General features: G+C 39.3%; 1 long non-coding RNA gene across 1 annotated transcript; it reads right to left on the bottom strand.

Annotated features, from left to right (window-relative positions):
* Positions 1–298: 298 nt before the first annotated feature.
* LOC145629052 (uncharacterized) lies at positions 299–4,680 on the bottom strand. The gene is made up of 4 exons (XR_014111540.1): positions 4,379–4,680; positions 3,408–3,581; positions 1,213–1,302; positions 299–719 (listed from the first exon to the last, which is right to left on the bottom strand). It is a non-coding gene; the product is annotated as an uncharacterized LOC145629052 (long non-coding RNA).
* Positions 4,681–20,205: the final 15,525 nt, after the last annotated feature.

The raw sequence follows: 20,205 nt of genomic DNA, 5'->3' as shown, positions 1-20,205 counted from the left end.
CCGAAGGACACAAGTAGCAAATTGTAAAAGGGCACCGGTTCAAAACCCCCCTATAACACTGGTTTTGAACCGGTATTTATGTGAGGGATGCCAAAAAGTGAAAGTTTTCGCCACCGGTTCAGAAACGGTGGCAATAACACAGTTATTAGCACCAGTTCAGTTTAGAAATGGTGCCAATAATACAGTTTTTAGCACCGGTTTGGTTCAGAACCGGTGCCCTTAATGCCCTAAAAAAATTTATTTTTTTTTTTTTAGCATTTTTAACTTAAATTGATATATAAACACTTACATATATATTAACTTATAATTTTTATTAATATAAAGCTGTAACATTACAATTTTAATTCAAAAAAAAGAATATAGTTTTATATTGTAACAGATCGACTGTAATAATATTACAACAGTAGCGTAGAGCAGATTGGCAATAGTGGTGTAGAGTATAGCAGCAGCATCTGCAGGAGCATAGAAGCAGTAGCGTAGACCAGGAGAACAACAAGAGCATAGAAGCGGGTAGCAGCAGCCTAGCGAGGCAGCAGCAACAGCAGCCTTGCGAGCCAGTTGCTGCAGGACAGCAGTAGCAGCCTTGCTAGTGGTTTCACAGACAGAGAATAAGGCATACACCCTTGTTTTGAATAAGACATAAGCTATCCCTTTTTCAAGACTTGTGTGTGGGTCCACAATCACAAGAACAGCCTCAACAACTCATAAAATTCCTCATCCTGTTTTGAAAGTAGCCAATGATCATTTAATTTAGTCATTTAATTAGGGCAGCAGGTACAAGTTATCATGTAATTAAGGCAAAAACACTATAGCACTGGTTAGTAAACCTGATTTTTAATCCTAACTGTCCATTTATTCATCAAACAATATTTTTGATGGGAGGTTAGCTCTTGCCTTAGCAAACAAAGTTCTTACCGCCATAGCTCTACCAAATTTATGTACAGCACGTTCAAATTATATACTGTTGTATCTCTCTTAAATATACAAAACGACGTCATAATTGAAATCTTTCCTAACAATTAATATAACCTATGACTTATCACTATTCAAAAACTAGTTTTTCAAAGTTCAGAAAAACTAATAAAGCACTAAGCTAAACAACTTATTAATTTTTCTTTTATACAAAAAGGCAGCAACACACAGTAAAGGTGAGTCATTTAAGAACATGAAATGATATCATTAAATCATTGAAAAATGAGTTTAGAAGTATACATTACAGAGTTCACCTGCATTAGCATCTTCAAATTTGTTAAAATCGCAGCTTGAACCCCTTAATTAGCAAGGAAATCATCCTAATCAGGCCTGAGAGAGCAGAGAGCTTTATTAAAAACTAAATGTTAAAATTTCAATCTAATAAAAAGCTTAGTTTGGTACACTGCCTGAAAGTCTGCTTATAATAATAAATAATCATTTTTATGGAAAAGGAGAAATCAAGGCGAAAATGTACTCTGTATTAGACTTAAAAAGACAATATAACATTAGAATTCAACAATTCAATTCGTTCATTCAAATTTTGTTTCTTTCTTCAATCCTTACCAGCAAACCAACTTGCATATTCGTCGTCAATTGAGGAACATAAACAGGCTCAAACCCTTCTCCTATCACAGGAATCACTCGAAACCTCTCCAATACATCCACCCTCAAAATTGTGCATGGGGTACATACTGATACACGTAATCTCAAACTACCAACTAAGTCAAGTGTAAGGCTTTTAGACATACATGTGCATACCCTGATCTCACTGTCCAACCTTCTGAATTCCCACAGCCAATAAGACCTCTTTATTCTGAATTTCTTATTATTAGTATTCCTTAATAAAAAAAACAGATTTTTGCAAGAATCATCTTTCTTTTTGTCTTTTGAAATACGCAGAAACTATGAATGTTATAACAAAATTTTGGGGCACAACTCAATAAAAAAAATAAAAAAAAATTACAAAAATGAAAAATTTATAAGCAAAATATGACAGCAAAACAGAACCAAATTAACAGTAGCGTAGAGCAGATTAGCAGCAGCGAGAGTATTACATCAGTGGCGTAGAGCATAGCAGCACCATCAGGAGATCAAAACAGCAGCAGGGCATAGAAGCATGAAGCAGCAGCCTTACGAGGCAACGGCAGCTGCAGCAGCCTTGCGAGGCAGCGGCTAAACAGATCCAGGAATGTAATGCATAAACAGAAGTCTACTTTTCCACAAATGCTTATTTATTCTTTCAATTTTTTAATTTCATTTTACAAAAGTAGAATATTTAATCATTTTATTTAATCCAAGTATTATGCCAACATTCTAAATTGAATTTTACCCATAATTCAACCAATAACAAGCATCCAAACCCACTACCATACACTTAACATTAATTAAAAACAATCAAAGTCATATTGAAAATAAAAAAAAATTAATGAGTCATGACTACTAGTGAGTTGTATTGTTGTAGTCCTATGAAGGTAAAAAAAAAAAAAAAAGAAAAGAAAAAAAATGGTGCAATTGTTAGAGTCATGACTTGGTTTTGATGAATGTTCTCTTTTGAACTCCACTTCCATATATTACTCATTTCCAAAAACCCGAGGCTCAAAATTTAAGGTTCTCCCATCTAGGCAAGTTACAATAGGGATCAAATACACATTTACACAAGCTTAAAACTAACACTTCCACATTTTATGACAAAGATGTAAAGCTGTTCATACATAGCTATAGTCGTCTTTTTATTAAGAACAGGATCTGATCTACAATTGTCCAATCTGTATATCATTGCAGTAAAATCACAAAAATTGACTCAATTTGCTTATTATTCAAATCAATAAGGACACAAGAAAGTTTGTTATTACACTGCTCATCTCTATAAATATTACAGTGATCATCTTAAGCCGAACGCCTACATAAGTTTGTTATGAGTAGCTACATAAACCTGATAACACGCACTCTAAAAAATACAGGACCTAAGCAAAGGAAACAAAGAGTAATTCTAAAAATTCATTCTAATACACATAACCTCAATTAACACACCAAGAACAAAGAGAAATCAATTATCATACCAATCAATCCACCAAAACAACCAAAAATATCATCTTTTCGAGATCTTGTTCAAATCCAAGTAGCAAAATCATCATCATTACAAACAAATCAATCATCCAACATAACAATCCTAAACAAAATCACAAAATAAAATAGATACTATTATAATCGCACAAAACAAAATCACATTTGATACTAGTATACTCACAAAACCATTCCAAACAATCCCAAGCTAAATGAGAACAAAAAATACAAAACACTCAAATTAAGCTCATAATTTGTCTCAATGAACTTAAGCTGAAGGAGAACAAAAAAAAAAAAAATCCAAAATACCCAAATTAAGATAGAGGAGAACAAAAATAAATCCAAAACACCCAAACAATCACATCACAAACCTGCACAATTTCCTTTTTTTTTTTTGTTTTGTTTTGTTTTGTGAACTTCTCCTTTAGGAAGTGGGAAAGACTTCTTTGCCTCAAGGTCGAACTCTGTGGAAAAAGCATCACTTATTCCCACCCACTTAACTGCCCCTTTGTTCGCTTCAATATAGATAGCATCTCCGACAGCCACTTGCATCAACAAACAAAGATAAGAGATCTCAGAGTGTGTATTAATCAAAGACAAGAAGTAATGTAGTTTTAATTAAACCGGCAGAGCAATACTAGCTTAAATTAAACTCAAAAATAAAAACACCCAAATTAAGCTCATAATCCAAAATCAACCATATCTCAAAAACCCATCACAGTTCCACATTATAAGATTAAATTACAATAATTCAATGAAAACCCACAAAATCCCAATCCAATCAGATCAATCCCAATCCCTGAAACCCAACAAACAAAACTAATTCCACAACAAATCAAAAACCCATCAGATTCATAACCAAACAAAAAACAAAAAAACAAAATAAACCATCATACTTCCAATAAAAAAAAAAAAAGGAATGGCAGCAACACGAGTATACCCAACTTGGGTGGAAAATCTTTAATTTTGCATACCCAACTCAAACATAGAGTATAATCAGTCAACAAAATTGCCAGAAAATTGCAATAAAAATCACAATAAAATAAAAAATAAAACAACAATTTAATACAGAATTAGCAAGAAAATAATCATATTAAACCAATAACAAAGAATCGCAAAACAATTGAAAAAAAAAAGAGAAACTGAACCAAATATAGTGTGACAGGATTAATTGATTATATCAATTGACTCCTATAAATGCTCACATTTTGAATAATTCGGTAAAAAATTGGGTTTTCTACCTTGCATGTTATATCAATCGACTCCCATAGTTGATTATATAAATTCATAGACTAATTTTACCCAAAATTGATAAGAAATTGAATCTGTAGAAGCGAATTACCTGGAATAAACGATGCTACAGTACTACCAACCGTGTTGAACTATTGAAGTCGCCGAAATAGAGAACCTTGTTTCGGACTTGATCGGGACGACCACCGGAAAAGCAGATGTGCGAGGGTGAGGTGAAGTAGAAATCAGAAACCCTATATCTAGTTGAGGAGAGAGGAAAGAGAAAGAGAAGAGGGAGATCTTAGTTGAGGAGACAGGAGAAAGAAGAGAGAGAGAGAACTCGAGATTAAGGAAAGAGAAAGAAACTAAAGGGGCGTTTTTTTTTTTACATTAATGAATTGCCACCGTTCAAACCTGTGCCATTTCACCAATTTGACACCGGTTTGGTTTGAACCAGTGGCATTTCTTTTATACTAATTCCGCCTAATTTTTTTGCCACCAGTTCTTAAAAATTAGTGCCACTTACTCAATGCCTATTTATGTTTTTCTACTAGTGGGAGCCAATAGACCTTGACTATGTTAAAGACACTATTTTACCCCCACCAGCAGCTGCAAAGAAAAAAAATTGATCAACTGGTGGAGGTGAAAAAGGAGAAGAAATAGCAATCACTGACCAGGGAACGGTCAGATGATCTCCGTCATCAGCCGGCTGGCGAGCACATTGATATTCCTCTTGATGACAACCGTCTTGAGCGAACTGTTAAGGTGGGGACGACTGCCTTTGAAAGGTTGGTTGTAGACTTGCACCTCCTGCTTAAAGAATTCAAAGACATCTTTGCCTTTGAAGTGGAAAAGATGTCAGTCATCAGCCCAGATCTTGATGTCCGCAAACCCACCGCGGATCCTAAAAAGAAGTCCATCTGGCAAAAGAAAAGAAATCACGGCGAGGAAAGAAGTCAGGTGGCAGCTGCCGAGGTTAAAAAGCTATTAGACGTCGGGTTCATTCGGCCATGTAACTTCCCTGATTGGGTTGTGAACGTCGTGCTTGTGAAGAAGATTAATGGTACTTGGCGTATGTGTGTTGACTACATTGACTTGAACATGGCATGCCCAAAGGACAGTTATCCGCTTCCAAAGATTGACAGTATGGTCGACTCTACAGCCGAGCATGCCTTGATGAGCTTTATGGATGCCTACTCCGGCTTCCATCATATACCTCTGTGGAAAAAAGATCAATAGAAGACGGCCTTTGTCACTAATCAGGGGTTATTTTGTTATACAGTGATGCCGTTTGGCTTGAAGAATTCGCCAGCTACTTTCTAACGAATGATTAATGTAGTCTTCATTAATCAAATTGGGAGGAATGTAGAGGCGTTTATTTATGACATGATAGTCAAATCCAAGCTACAGACGGATCACCTTGCTGATCTCCGAGAAACCTTCACCACACTCAGGAGGCATAAGGTCATGTTAAATCTTAAAAAAAAATTGTTTTTGGTGTTGAGTCTAGGAAGTTTCTCGGATTCCTGATTGATTAAAGGGGGATAGAGGCTAACCCCGAGAAGATACAGGCGGTAATTGACATGAAGTCACCTCGTTTTATCAAGGAAGCTCAGAGGCTTACCGATTGTTTGGCTGTGCTTTGGAGATTCCTCAACCGGTCAGGTGACAAATGCCTTTACTTTTTCCAAGCAATCAGGAAGAAGACTAGATTTAAATGGGGGGATGATGCTGAGGCAACCTTATAGAAATTGAAAGTACATTTACACACTTTGCCAAGGCTTCTTAGCCCTCTGTCAAGGGAGACGCTATATATGTACCTAGCTGTCTAAGATCATGCCCTTAGTGCCGTTCTCCTTGCTGAGAAAGATGACATTCAGCTCCTGGTCTATTTCATTAGCCATGTTCTCATAAATGCTTAACTCTGGTACCCCATGGTTGAAAATTTTGACCTTACTCTTTACATGGCTATTAAGAAGTTGAAACCATACTTCTTGGCACATCCGGTGGTGATCTATATAGATCAACCCCTCAAGCGGCCAATGACAACCTTGGACTCATCCGGTAGCATGCTCAAATGGGCTATTGAAATGTAGAGTCTTGAAATCACCTATGAACCAAAAAAGGCAGTGAAGGTTCAGGCGTTTGCCGACTTCATTGTCAAAATGACAAGGCTAGTTGCTCCAAACAACCTTGATCAGGTTTGGAAGGTGCATGTAGACGGGAGCTCTACTATGAACGGATGTGGTGCAGGTATAATCTGTTAGTCTCCGGAAGAAGATAAATATGAATATGCACTACGCTTCAAGTTTCAAGCCTCAAACAATGAGGCAGAATATGAAGCCCTGCTAGTCGGCATCTATATGTGCAAGGCGGAAGGGGAAACCAAGATTGACGCCTGCTCAGACTCTTAGTTGGTCGTTAGCCAATACCATGGTGAGTATGAAGCCACCCATCGGGCTATGATCAAATATTTGCAGGTGGTCAAAGCTTAAGTTGGGATACTTGAAAAAAATTTCATCTAAGTCAAGTGCCTAGGTTTGAAAACCACTAGGCGGATGCGTTGTAAAAATTGGCATCCTCCGCCTCCTGTGATACGCCTCGGTCAGTCTTCTGGGAAGTTATGGAAAAAAAAGGAGTATATTTGATGAAGAGCCCATTGGAGTACTTGACCGAAGCTCTACCTAGATGGATATCATTCGAGCATATTTGACAGATGGCACGCTCCCTGATTCACCCCAGGAGGCGGTCATACTGAAGAAGCCGGCTGCGAACTTCAAGATAAGACAAGGAGAGCTCTTCAAAGATGGTTTTTTGAAGCCTCTATTGAAGTGTGTTACCCCAGAAAATGGGAAAGAAGTTCTTGAAGAATTGCATGCGAGATTCTGCGCCTCGCATGCAGGCGGCAGATCCTTGGCCGTCAAAGCCAGGCGGCACTATTTCTGGCCCACTCTTAAGTCAGATGCCATGGAGTTTGTTAGAAAATGTGACAAGTGTTAAAGATTTGGTAAGCTAATCCATCGGCTGTCTACTGACCTGATGACAATCCACAGCCGAGTCCCGTTTGCTAAATGGGGCATGGACATTCTAGGTCCCTATACGCCTGCACAAGGCGAAAAGCGCTATATTTTGATGGCTATGGATTATTTCACCAAGTGGGTGGAAGCAGTGGTGGCCAAGGGCATCAAGACAAAGGATGTCATCTCCTTCATCTTGAAGAACATTATCACCTGGTTGGGGTACCTATGTGTAGGCGTCGTTTGAAGTGCGCCTACGTTAAGCATGTGTAAATATGCTTGGCACTCATAGGAAGTGGAAATTGACGTATACGATTAGGGACAAATAAAGTAGGGAGCCGCCAACAAGTTTTTAAGGAACTTGTAAACCGTTCACGGATCATTTAAGGCAACCACGAATAAGGGACAACGAAGGCAACAACGATTGACCCGTGAAGGTTACACCCCATTCATAATCCATGAGATTACTACTCCATATGTTTCGGAACCACGAAAGGAGGATCGGGGATGATGGTACGAAGTGAGTCATGGAGTCACATTCGCCCGTATTGGCCTCTAATCGATTCTTATAGTGAAAAGTGATTCCTGCGATCTCAATGGCATACAAACAAAGTATTCAATTCGCTCCAAACTATTATTAGGCTAAATTGGTTAAATATTAATGCAACACAAAATTCTAAAATATTAGTGACCACTTGAATAAACAACAAGATTAAAAAGGAACCTAAACCGGTTGTCCAAATTATCTTATTAGGCGTGATTTTCAATTACATATTCCCTTTAAACATGAAATATGGTGATCATAATAATAATAGAACAAACATTAATATTGGAAGCAATTTAACCATAATTTCAACAATATAAAATCGTTAGAAAAATAATAGAAATAAAAGGAACATAATTCTTACTTTGATTCTGTTTGCTTGCAACTATAAAATAATAAATGAGTTAGTAACTTCAAGGAAATAATAATAAAACAATAATTAAATTAAATTAAATAAAGTAGAGTTGATTTGGGGCCAAACCCTCAAACAGTTCTACCTTTCACACCTTGGCTTAAGGACAGAACCACGAGTAAAGTATGGACTCCTGGGAGTGCTTGAAGAAGGAATTTTGAAAGAAGAAGGGTAGGCTAGTGTTTAGGCTAGAGCATAGAGGAGAGAAAAATCGAGAATTAATTCATGCCCCGTACATCAGAAATGAGGGGGTATTTATAGAAAAAATGTGATGAGGGAACACACGGAACCCTAAAATGATAAAAACCCTAAAAAAGTATACCACGACACGACAAAGTGTACCGTGACACGGGAAATCCCACCGTCAGACGGGAAACATTCCCGTGACACGGTGCACTTTTGTGTGACACAGGAAATATTTAGTGAACGGGGAAGAAAAAGCGTTAAGGGTTTACGTGGAAAGGACACGAAAACCCCTCGTGTCACAGCAGGTGTCCCGTGTCACGGGGAACCCCACTGTCAGACGGGACAGTTTCCTGTGACACGGTGGACTGTTGCCGTGACACAGGAGTTTTCAGTCCATTTTTTCGTCTAAATTCATTTTTAACCCTAATTTCGTTCAGCATTTTAAGTGCCGATTGATAATTTTGGGCCATTTTCTGATTTATTATTATTTGGGCTAAAATAAGAAAATAAGTAAAATAAAATAAATTAAAAGGTTTGGGCCAAAATAAATAATAAAATAAAAAGGGTTTGGGCTGAAATTAAAAACTATGCTTTGACTAAACATCAAGACTGATCCATGGACTATTCAAAAATTAGATTTAATTAAATACGATTTTTTAAGCACTCTCGGGATTAAATACTGAACCCGACCAATAATGGCGGTGAAAGGTTGTTCATCATCGAGTTTGGTTTTGGGGAGATATTTTTAGGTGTTTACAGGAGCCCCCACTTTGACTGAGTTTGTAGAAACGTCAGTTTAAAAAACGATAGTCAAAGTAGTCGATAGGGACGGAGAATGATTTAAGACGTTCAGCGATCCTAAATCACTTTGCATACGCCGGTACCTGCAGAAAAATGTTAATTCCACAGATAAAAGAGTAAAAAGATAGAATACGTATCTGGCACCAGTGTATCGGTGACAAATGAGTTTGGCAGCTTCTTATGCTTGAAGGAATCCAGCGGATGACATTCGTTGAAATGCTTTCCATGCCTGGAGAAAGCCGACTGAGGAATTTGGTAGCTTTCTAAGCTTGAAGAAACCTGTCGGATGATACTTTCCATGCCTGAGGAAAGTCGATGTATGAATTTGGTGTCATTCTATGCTTGAAGAAATCCACCGATAATGCTTTCCATGCTTGGGGAAAGCCGACTTGGCGGTTTTCTATACTTGAAGAAAAATCCACCGATAACGCTTTCCATGCTTGCGGAAAGCCGACTTGGCGGTTTTCTATACTTGAAGAAAAATCCATCGATAACGCTTTCCATGCTTGAGGAAAGCCGACTTGGCGGTTTTCTATACTTGAAGAAAAATCCACCGATAAACGCTTTCCATGCTTGAGGAAAGCCGACAACTACTGTAATCGCTGAAATTTGCAAGTGTATGATGGTTCGATTATCCCCGAACGTGGGCCACAGATGATTCACACCTTCAAGTCGACTATTCGACCATATTAGGTGTTTAATACGTCGGCAAATTGACTTTGACGCTTACTAGGGGCAAAATAGTAATTTTGATACCCTTTAAATGTCAGTTAGAATTTTCCACATAATTTTACTGAAAAACTAACTGTCCAATTTGCGCGGAAAATCGTGCAATTTTAGTCAAAAGGCCAGGAGTATTCGCTGCCAGCTTCGGGGAGTGTGCAGAACACGCGCGAGACCACCGTGTCACGAAGAAAAATTCCCGCGACACGGCAGGAACCTGTAACGCGGAGTTTAATCACGTGACACGGGTAATCTTGTGGCTGCAAAGTGGTCAACTCGCATCTTTGACCAGTCTAGAGCACGTGCACCACGTCAATATGTTACTATTACACGGTAACGGAAACCGTCGCACGGGAAACGGGATGCTATTTTTTTGTCTTTAAATTCAAGATGCTCTTCACCATTTCTGCCATTTTCTTGCTACTTCCGCTCTTCCTCTTCTCCATTTTTTAATTTTAACTGCTCAAATCACCGAGCCACGGTGAGGATATACCGGCGCACGGCTGTGATTCCCGTCAGGCGGAGTTGCATACCTTGACACGGCTGTTCTGCCGGGGTTTTATTTATTTATTTATTTATTTATTTATTTATTTATTATTTCCGCTACTGCTCGTTGCTGGAGCTCGTCGCTACTGCTGTCGCCGTCACCTGAGGTCGCCGCTGCTACCGCCGGAGCTCCATCACGTCCCAGGTTCACCGTGACACGGGCCTCGGTTATCGTGTCATAACTGCTGCTGACCGTGTCGCGGCGGTTGTGCCGCTATCTTCACGGCTTTTCGAGCTTTTGGAGCTCAAATCTTCATCAATTTTGCTCTAAATTTTTGCTAATTTCTTCATTTTTGGTTCTTCACAAGGATCCATGTAAGTTTCCTTTGATTTTTGTCTCGAATTTGTTTCAAATGAGTAATTTCATGAAAAAACCCTTAAAAATCAATTTGGGGATTTTTTGATTTTGAGGTTTATGTTGAAATTCTTGCCATGAATTTACTTGTATATGTATGTATGTGTGTTTGTGAGCGATTTGAGACAAAAATTGCATGATTTGGCGAAGAATTGAGCAAATCACCATTTTTGGTACTACTTGTGGGAAATAGTGTTCTTGTTGTTCATGTTATTCTTTTGCACTTGAAATGATGGCATATTGGTTGTAGATCTTGTAAAATATGCCATGACGCGTCGATCTATTGTTTTCGTGCAATTTTGAAACATGTGTTTGTGTTGTGTATGTACTACATTGTCATGGAGAACATAGTATCATGCAATTATGAGAACATAGTATTAGTTCGTCATGGAGAAACTAAATACTATAAATAATTCCATTGTTTTGGTAATTTTTAGCCTTGAGGTAAAAATTTAGTGTATAATAGAAAATGCATCTTGAAATAAATAACTAAATAACTTAGAAAATGAGGCCAAGTATTTAGTTTTTTATTAAAATGCAACTCGATATAAATAACTAAATATCTTAGGAAATGATGCTAAGCATTTAGATTTTTATTTTTATAATAGCATGCCTAGACGACGGGATCGCGATCTTTCCACTCATGGCCAGCGTCAGGCTTTTCGCGAAGACACTCCCACGATTCCCGAGGGTATGGATGACGACGTCTTAGAGTCAGAGCCTCTACCCTCTACGGGTAGAGGTAGGTGGGCTCCACCTCCGTGGACACCAGACCAGTTGGTTTTCTGTTGTGAGAACCACGTTTCTCATCGTCCACTTGCCGGCATAGTCGACGGCACGCTTCGCCATCACGGTTCTGGAGCCGGAGATTTGATTCCTCGACTTCATCGGATTGTCACGAGGGATCCTGCTACGCACGCCTTATGGGAATCAGCTGGTCTAGTAGACTTTTATTCGGCAATCGTAGGGTTTCGCAGCCCCTGGGGTTGCGGTGCGACAGTCGTTCGCGCGTTGTTGGAGTATTTTTGGGATACTACCAACACTTTTCACTTTGCTTGGGGGGAGATGACAGTGACCCCTCTGGACTTTAGCATGATCAGTGGTCTACGCTTCACTGACTAGGCCGTAGCATAGATGTCTGATCTTTCTTGGGGAGCGGCTGAAGCAGCCGATTTGCTAGGTCCGATCGTTCAGCATATCAGGACTCAGCCGGTGTATCGAGGTGGTCCTAGGAGCGGGCGATCAGAGTTGGCTTCGGTTCTGGCCTGTGGTTTTGACATGGAGGAGACATCACCTGAGCAGTGAGTGCGGATCTTTATTTTGATTCTCATTTCCATGACTCTTTCTCCTGATAGGAGTTTGCGTGCGCTCGTTTGCTACCTTCCTTCTTTGCTTAGGATCAGTGAGATAGGATCCTATAGCTGGGCCAGCCTTGGATATGCCGATCTTCTCTTGTCGTTATGTCATGGCTGTAGGCAGCTGAACGACGAGTCCTCTATTACTGTCTACGGTTTATGAAGAGTCGTAGAGGTGACGATCCTTTCCTCTTCTTGTTTTATTTTAATTTATTCGACTCATGTGCTTAAAGATTACTTTTCATTGTAGCTATGTTTCTGCGATTACTTTCCGGGATTGGCCCATCGACGGCGTCGTGGAGCGGTTCATGACTTCCCTGTCGGGGCCAGCTGGCGTGACCGAGGAGAGTCACGGGTGGAGTCTGTCTCTGTGCTACTCAGGCTGCTACGCCGAGGCACCTCTTTTGTTAGTGTAAGAATTACTTTTGTAGCCTGTTATTTTCTATCTTGACGTTATTTCCGGTGCTTCATTGCAACTTTTTATGGTTTTCAGGTTGCTATTAATGTCCAGTATCGTCCTTGGGTTGGGATGACTAATCTTCCCGAGGCCTTGCAGCTTTCAGCGTACCGCACTGTTTTTATGTGTACCGGACGCTTTGTATGGTATCTGGGGGAGCGTGTCGTTCGTCAGCACATTGGTGATCGCTTTGTGGTGCCCTTGTCTCCACCGGAGTCGATGCTGGACTCGCGCTTTCTCAGGGAGTTGTTAAACAGGGAGAGCGCTACACTTTTCCTTGGCAGAAGCTTGTGTGCATGAAGGGTGATTATGCGCAGGACTTGCTTCCCTCTCTGGCTTCTCCACCCCGCCTTCTTGAGGTATGATTTCTTTTGAGGTGTTTGTCGCTAGTCTCTGTTTAAATAGTCGAATAACTTGATTATTCGATCGTATTTTCAGACGACTTTTCGCCGTGTGGGGAGGATTGAGATTCCGCCTCAATCTGTCCGCTACCCAGGGCTGATTGGTATTACAGAGGACTATATTGCTGACGGGCCAGAGGGTTTCAGACAGGCGCAGGAGTCTCTGCCTGATGTTTTTGAGCCGGTAAGCTTTTGATACATTATTCATCCCTTTTAAAACCGCTTGTTACTTATTTTTCTTTTTTTTGTTCTCAGCCTACCCGCCCCGGAGATGATGGGATTCATGAAGCTGGTTGACGCTCTGAAGTACTGCATCATCAAGCTTCGGCGTGGTGCGAGTTGTCGGAGCGGTTCTGGCGATGTTCTTGAGGTATGTTCACTTTTTCTCATTTTTACCATTTGTTTTTATTTCGCACTGTTGACATCCTTTGATTTTGTGTCCTTCAGGAACAACGGAGGTCCCGCTCGCGCTCGAGGCATAGAGGCTCGGACGAGGGAGAGCCTAGTCGTGGTAGACGATCTCCTGAGGTTCATCGGCATTCTCAGTCTCAGCGGGATCCCCAGCTTTTTCAGCCATTTCAGGAGGCTCCGTGGCAGCAGCCTCAGTCCTCCCAGTCGTTCCAGCATTTTCAGGGTCAGGGTCAGTGGCAGCGACAGTCTTTTTCTCAGTCTTCACAGCCTGAGCTTAGGCCTGTTATCACCTCTGTGGATCCTAGCTTATATTCAGCTCCATCGTCAAGGGTTCCTCCACTGGTGCCGGGCTTGTTTTCAGTTCCAGTGTATGGGACGATGCCTCCACCGACGCTTCCTGTTTCTTTGAGTTTGACTACTACTGGAATTACAGGGACTACTAGGGATGCTACTCCTCGTACCCGGATGATGGCGGGACTCTTTGGCTCACCGCTCCCATATTCACAGGCTCGAGATGACACTGATTCTCACTCTTCTAGTTCTACAGATTTTTGTCCGAGGGTCTTTATTTGTACATACTGTGATGACACTTGACGCTGCTTATTAATTATGACTCATTTTATACATTATTCAAGTTTATGTATTTATTAGTATGTGTTAGTGTGTGCTTGAGACTCATTGTGTGTGATTGTGTATTTATTAATGACGCGACAAAAAATCGTAAGTGGAGTAAGTGGAGGGTACCGACCTTCCCAAAAGAAAAAAAAGAAAAGAAAAGAAAAATATGAATAAGTTTTACAACTACTTAAAAATAAATATGTATTGAAATGGGACAAGGTTTATAACTTCCCCAAAGAAAGAGAAAAATAAAATAATAATTATAAAAATAAGAGTACATAATAAAATAAAATAATAAATAATAATAAAGTAAAAAAAATGTTAATAAAAAAAGGTTGAGAATTTTATTAGGAATGAAACTCTTGAAAAACAGAATAAAAAAATAAACGGTGAAGATAAAATCCGGATAGATACAGGAAAAGGATAAAAAAAGAAAACGCGTGGGCGCCGTGACACGGCACCGTACACCGTGTCACGGCAAAATCTGTCGTGTCGCGGCACTAATTCCCGTGACACGGTGGGAATTCCCATGTCACGGTGCGCGTATTCTACAACGGTGTGGTTTACGCGCATAGAAAGATAGATTCTGAGTAGTTCCGAGTGTTTTTGCTATAAAATAGGACCAGTATATTCGTGATATGCATAATTACGAAACACAAAATAATTAGAATTTCATATTTCAATAATAATGTCTCAGAATTTTGATAATAAATTGCGCGACTGGTCTTATTCTTTGACCAATGCTGACAAAAGAGAATTAGAATTGTTTCATGTCAGGGGTTTACTAGCCCTCAGACATGTAGCGATTGAACATGATTTTCTTAGGGCAGCATTAGACTATTGGAGTCCAGAAACAAATTGTTTTAAATTTGATTACGATGAAATCTGTCCCCTATCGGAGGAATTCGGTGCCATCTTTGGATTTCCTGCCAGAAATCTTATTGCCATGCCTACCCTACGTGAGTATTATTACCAAGAATTTGAATGCCATCTAAATCTAACAGATCCAGATTTAAATAAAATTGCGTGTGGTAATGAAGTAGACTTAGAAAAACTTGCAAATTTATATTTCAATCGCCCTGTCTCTGAATCTTATCATGTATACCGTAGAAGGGCTTATATTTTTTGCATGTTTAGCAAGCTTTTATTTGCAAACGGTAGGGTAGGACATGCATGTCTAGCATCCGTGCTTGAACATGTCGAATCTGGGAGACCTCCTATGCCCACGTGCCTTGGAGAAACTTTACGCGGCCTTGACGAAGCAAAAGCTGACTGGAAAGCCGTCAGGAAGGGATCTCCGGTACGGCTGCAGGTAAAAACGCGTTCTGAGTAGCCCCCGTGACACAAAACAGGCACCGTGTCACGGTGGAATCTGCAATATATTTTTTTTTGACTGATTTTTTTTTTTTTTTTTTTTTTTTGCAGATTTGGTTGATGGAGCGTTTAGAACTTTTTGAAGCCCCCGACGATATTGAAAAATATGGTCCCAACGATCTAGTCCGCAAGAAGAAGAATTACTCTGTGAACATGTCGTATGAAGATTAGAAGAATTTCTTTGCAAAGAGGGAATTTTCCATTCGTTGGGTGGTGCCTTGGTGGAGGCTTACTAGGATGGTTGGAACGAATGATGCTCCGTATTGCCGTGTTCCTAGTATCTCAAGACTGACTTTTTATTGTCCTTCTCGATTGATGCGACAGTATGGACTTGAACAAGTAATTCCACGCTATAACGATAGTCCTCGTGAAGTATTGTTGCATGAAAGTAACGTTCACAAGTACGAGGCTTATTGTATTGGAAGACCTTTGTGGACCGTTTCTGCAAGTAACCAAGCTCCTCCTCCCTTATCTAGTGCATAAAAGGCATGGTTGAATCTAAGAAGTAGAAGGGATCGAGTCGGATCACGCAACTTTAATGTGAAGGGGCGTCTCGGAAGTAAGAAGGCGCCTCCTAAAGATCGTCTCGGTCCGAGAACACAAGTGATTGAGTTTAAGACTCCTACAATGCCTAAGAGGAAGAACTATGTGAAAGGGAAGGGTAAAGAGAAGATGGTTGATAAAGAGAAGCAACCAAGGAATTCTAAGAACGGTGAAAGGAGTGGAAGTTCTACTAGGGGTGTGACGGTTCGGGCTACAAAAGACACATTAATGGTGAAGGCTGACCTAGTTGAAAAAGAAAAGGAAGTTCCTAAAGTGAAGAAGGATTAGATCAGTATTGCTTTGCTTTTATGATTTATAATTTTTAAAATAAGGCGCATGATGCCAATAATTGTAGTCACATTTATTTCTATAATAATAGCATAATTATTTTCGCCTTAAATAAAAATTACAATTATTTTATTTATTTTTTATATATATATATCCGAGTCAAGAAGTCGGACGCAATGGAAGAATCAAAATAAAAAAGGTCGAACAAATAACTCAATTTGCGAAGACTGCGTCACTAAAAAAAAAAATTCAGAATATCTGAGATTCCACCGTGTCACGGTGGAGATTGCCGTGACACGGTGGAATTCCCGTGGCACGGCAAACATTTTTTTTAGCTCCATTTTGGCGTGACGCAATGTTGAACTGGCGCGTATACTTGACCGACGGAGGAATGATTTTATTTTTTTAAAGTGGTCGGGCCCCCTTGAGGGGTTGCCTACGTATCCTTAAAAAGAAATCAGGCCGAACGTAGCTCTATTGGGTCATGAACTCATGCAACTATGCATAGAATTTCTTAAGTTGATCCAAGTTGGTTAAATTGTGGAAACCGTTACCGTCCATGTCTACCAATTGTGCCGCTCCGCTGGACAAGATGGCTTTTACAATGTACGGGCCTAACCAATTTGGTCTGAATTTTCCTTTTGGATCCAACACATTTTTGCGAAGCGCCTTAAGCATCAGGTCACCTTATTTGATGTTCCTAGTCTTGACTTTTTTATTGAAATGTTGCGCCATACGCTGTTGGTAGGTTTGGACATGATGCAAAGTTGCCAATCTTTTTTCGTCAAGTAAGACTAATTCATCATATCTTACCCTAATCCAGTTGTAGACACCTAAAAAAGTCTCCCCAAAACCAAACTCGATGATGAACAATCTTTCACCGCCACTACTGGTCGGGTTCAGTATTTAATCCCGAGAGTGCTTAAAAAAATCATATTTAATTCAATTTTTGAATAGTCCATGGATTAGTCTTGATGTTTGGTCAAAGCATAGTTTTAATTTTATCCCAAACCTTTTTTTCATTATTTATCTTGGCCCAAACATTTTATTTATTTTAGCCCAAATAATAATAAAATCAGAAAATGGCCCGAAATTATCAATCGACACTTAAAATGCTGAACGAAATTAGGGTTGAAAATAAATTTAGACGGAAAAGCGGACTGAAAATTCACGCGTCACGACAACAGTTCACCGTGTCACGGGAAACTTTCCCGTCTGACGGCGGGGTTCCCCGTGACACGGGAAACCTGCTGTGACATGGGAATTTTCGTGTCCTTTCTGCGTAAACCCTTAACGCGTTTTCTCCCCCGTTCACTAAATGTTTCTCGCGTCACACAAAATGTGCACCGTGTCACGGGAATTTTTCCCGTCTGACGGTGGGATTTCCCGTGTCACGGTACACATTGCCGTGTCGCGGGATACTTTTTTATGGTTTTTATCATTTTAGGGTTCCGTGTGTTCCCTCAGCACATTTTTTCTATAAATACCCCCTCATTTCTGATGTACGGGGCATGAATTAATTCTCGATTTTTTATCCTCTATGCTCTAGCCTAAACACTAGCCTACCCTTCTTCTTTTAAAATTCCTTCTTCAAGCACTCCCAGGAGTCCATACTTTACTCGTGGTTTTGTCCTTAAGCCAAGGTGTGAAAGGTAGAACTGTTTGAGGGTTTGGCCCCAAATCAACTCTACTTTATTTAATTTAATTTAATTATTGTTTTATTATTATTTCCTTGCACTAGTAGAAAAAATGCTATTTGTAACGCCCTATTTGTAACCAACAATTTTTTATTAGTTACAAGTACTATATTTGTAACCAATATTAGCTAATGTTGGTTACAAATACATCCTATTTGTAACGGACAACATAATGTTGGTTACAAATACATTCAATTTGTCACGGACAATATATAGTCGGTTACAATTAGCTAGGATATTTTTTTATAACCGTCCAAAGCCCATTATTTTTTCCCTAACCCTAAACACGACTATTCTCTCTCCTCCTCCTTTCTATAGCCGCCAACTCCCTCTTCTTTGTGATCTCTATTCTCTCTCCTCCTCCCTTCTCATCTTTCTCTTTCCTCTCGATTCTCTCTATCCTCTTCCCCTCTTTCACTCTTCCTTCATTCCTTTTTCCTCTTGAATTTCTCTATCCTCCTTTATCTTTCCTCTTTCTCTCAACGAACCGATATCTTAGCAATTATTCTTCCACGAGAATCATCAAGCACAAATCGCACACCCCTGCACCCATGTATTTTTTCATCAACAACGTAACCAAGCTTCACGAACGGTCAACCCACGAACATATATCCACCGTCAACGAACAACCGTGCTCACGGCGCTTAACAACCAAGCATCAACCTACAACGCAAGCCTTTATTGTCAACCCAAGGTTTTTTGTTTTTAGATCTATCTTATTTTCATTTAGATTGGACATTAGATCTAGTTTGTATAGTTTAAATTTCTAATTGTAATTATTATTTTTGTATGAAATTGCAATTTTAATATATAATTTATAGATGATTGTATAATTTTTATTCCTTTCGAATTTTTGGATTTTTTATGTATAATTTCGATTAATTATTGAATTTTTTGTTCAATTTTTTAGATAATATTAATTACTTAATATTTGTGTATAATTTTAATGTTTTGTTATTGTATGATGGTTTGTTGTTTATGTGTGTTTGATGGTGGCGTTTGGTGTTTATTGGTGGTTTTTGTGGCGGTCATGGAAGGGGATCGGAGAAGGGGTACGATTTGTAGTGGGTGGCTGGTGGTGTGGTCACGGCCTCACGGGGTTGGGACCTGGTGATGTGGGATAGTGTCGTGGTTGGGGTAGTGTTGGTGGGTTTGGGTCATGGGCAGGGTATTTTTGAATTTGGGTTCAATTTCAACTAGGACGTCTTAACCTAGAATTTTTGCTAGGTATTTTTTTTATTTTTGAAAACAAGCATTTGTAACTAACAATTGATATGTCTGTTACAAATAGGTGCCTATTTGTAACGGACATATCAATTTGTCCGTTGCAAATAGACACCTATTTGTAACTGACAATTGATATGTCCGTTACAAATAGGTACATATTTGTAACCAACAATGTCCGTTACAAATGATTGGACTATTTGTAACCCCAGTAGTTGTAACCCCCAATGTTGGTTACAAAAAGCCCGTTTTTGTTAGTTACAAATGGCATTTTTTCTACTAGTGTTGAAATTACTAACTCGTTTATTATTTTATAGTTGCAAGCAAACAGAATCAAAGTAAGAATTATGTTCCTTTTATTTCTATTATTTTTCTAACGATTTTATATTGTTGAAATTATGGTTAAATTGCTTCCAATATTAATGTTTGTTCTATTATTATTATGATCACCATATTGCATGTTTAAAGGGAATATGTAATTGAAAATCACGCCTAATAAGATAATTTGGACAACCGGTTTAGGTTCCTTTTTAATCTTGTTGTTTATTCAAGTGGTCACTAATATTTTAGAATTTTGTGTTGCATTAATATTTAACCAATTTAGCCTAATAATAGTTTGGAGCAAATTGAATTTTTGTTTGTATGCCTTTGAGATCGCAGGAATCATTTTTCACTATAAGAATCGAGTAGAGGCCAATACGGGCGAAAGTGACTCTATGACTCACATCGTACCATCATTCCCGATCCTCCTTTTGTGGTTCCGAACCATATGGAGTTAGTAATCTCATCGATTATGAATGGGGTATAACCTTCACGGGTCAATCGTTGTTGCCTTCGTTGTCCCTTTATCGTGGTTGCCTTTTATGATCCGCGAACGGTTTACAAGTTCCTTAAAAACTTGTTGGCGGCTCCCTACTTTCCTTTTCCCTAATCGTATATGTCAATTCCCACTTCCTATGAGTGCCAAGCATATTCACAACATGCTTT

This window comes from Chenopodium album, chromosome 4 (assembly GCF_948465745.1).
Source record: "Chenopodium album chromosome 4, dcCheAlbu1.1, whole genome shotgun sequence".
In the NCBI taxonomy this organism is placed as follows: Eukaryota; Viridiplantae; Streptophyta; class Magnoliopsida; order Caryophyllales; family Amaranthaceae; genus Chenopodium; species Chenopodium album.
Note: the sequence above shows the minus strand (reverse complement) of the source record. Positions and strands in the feature narration are given on the sequence as shown.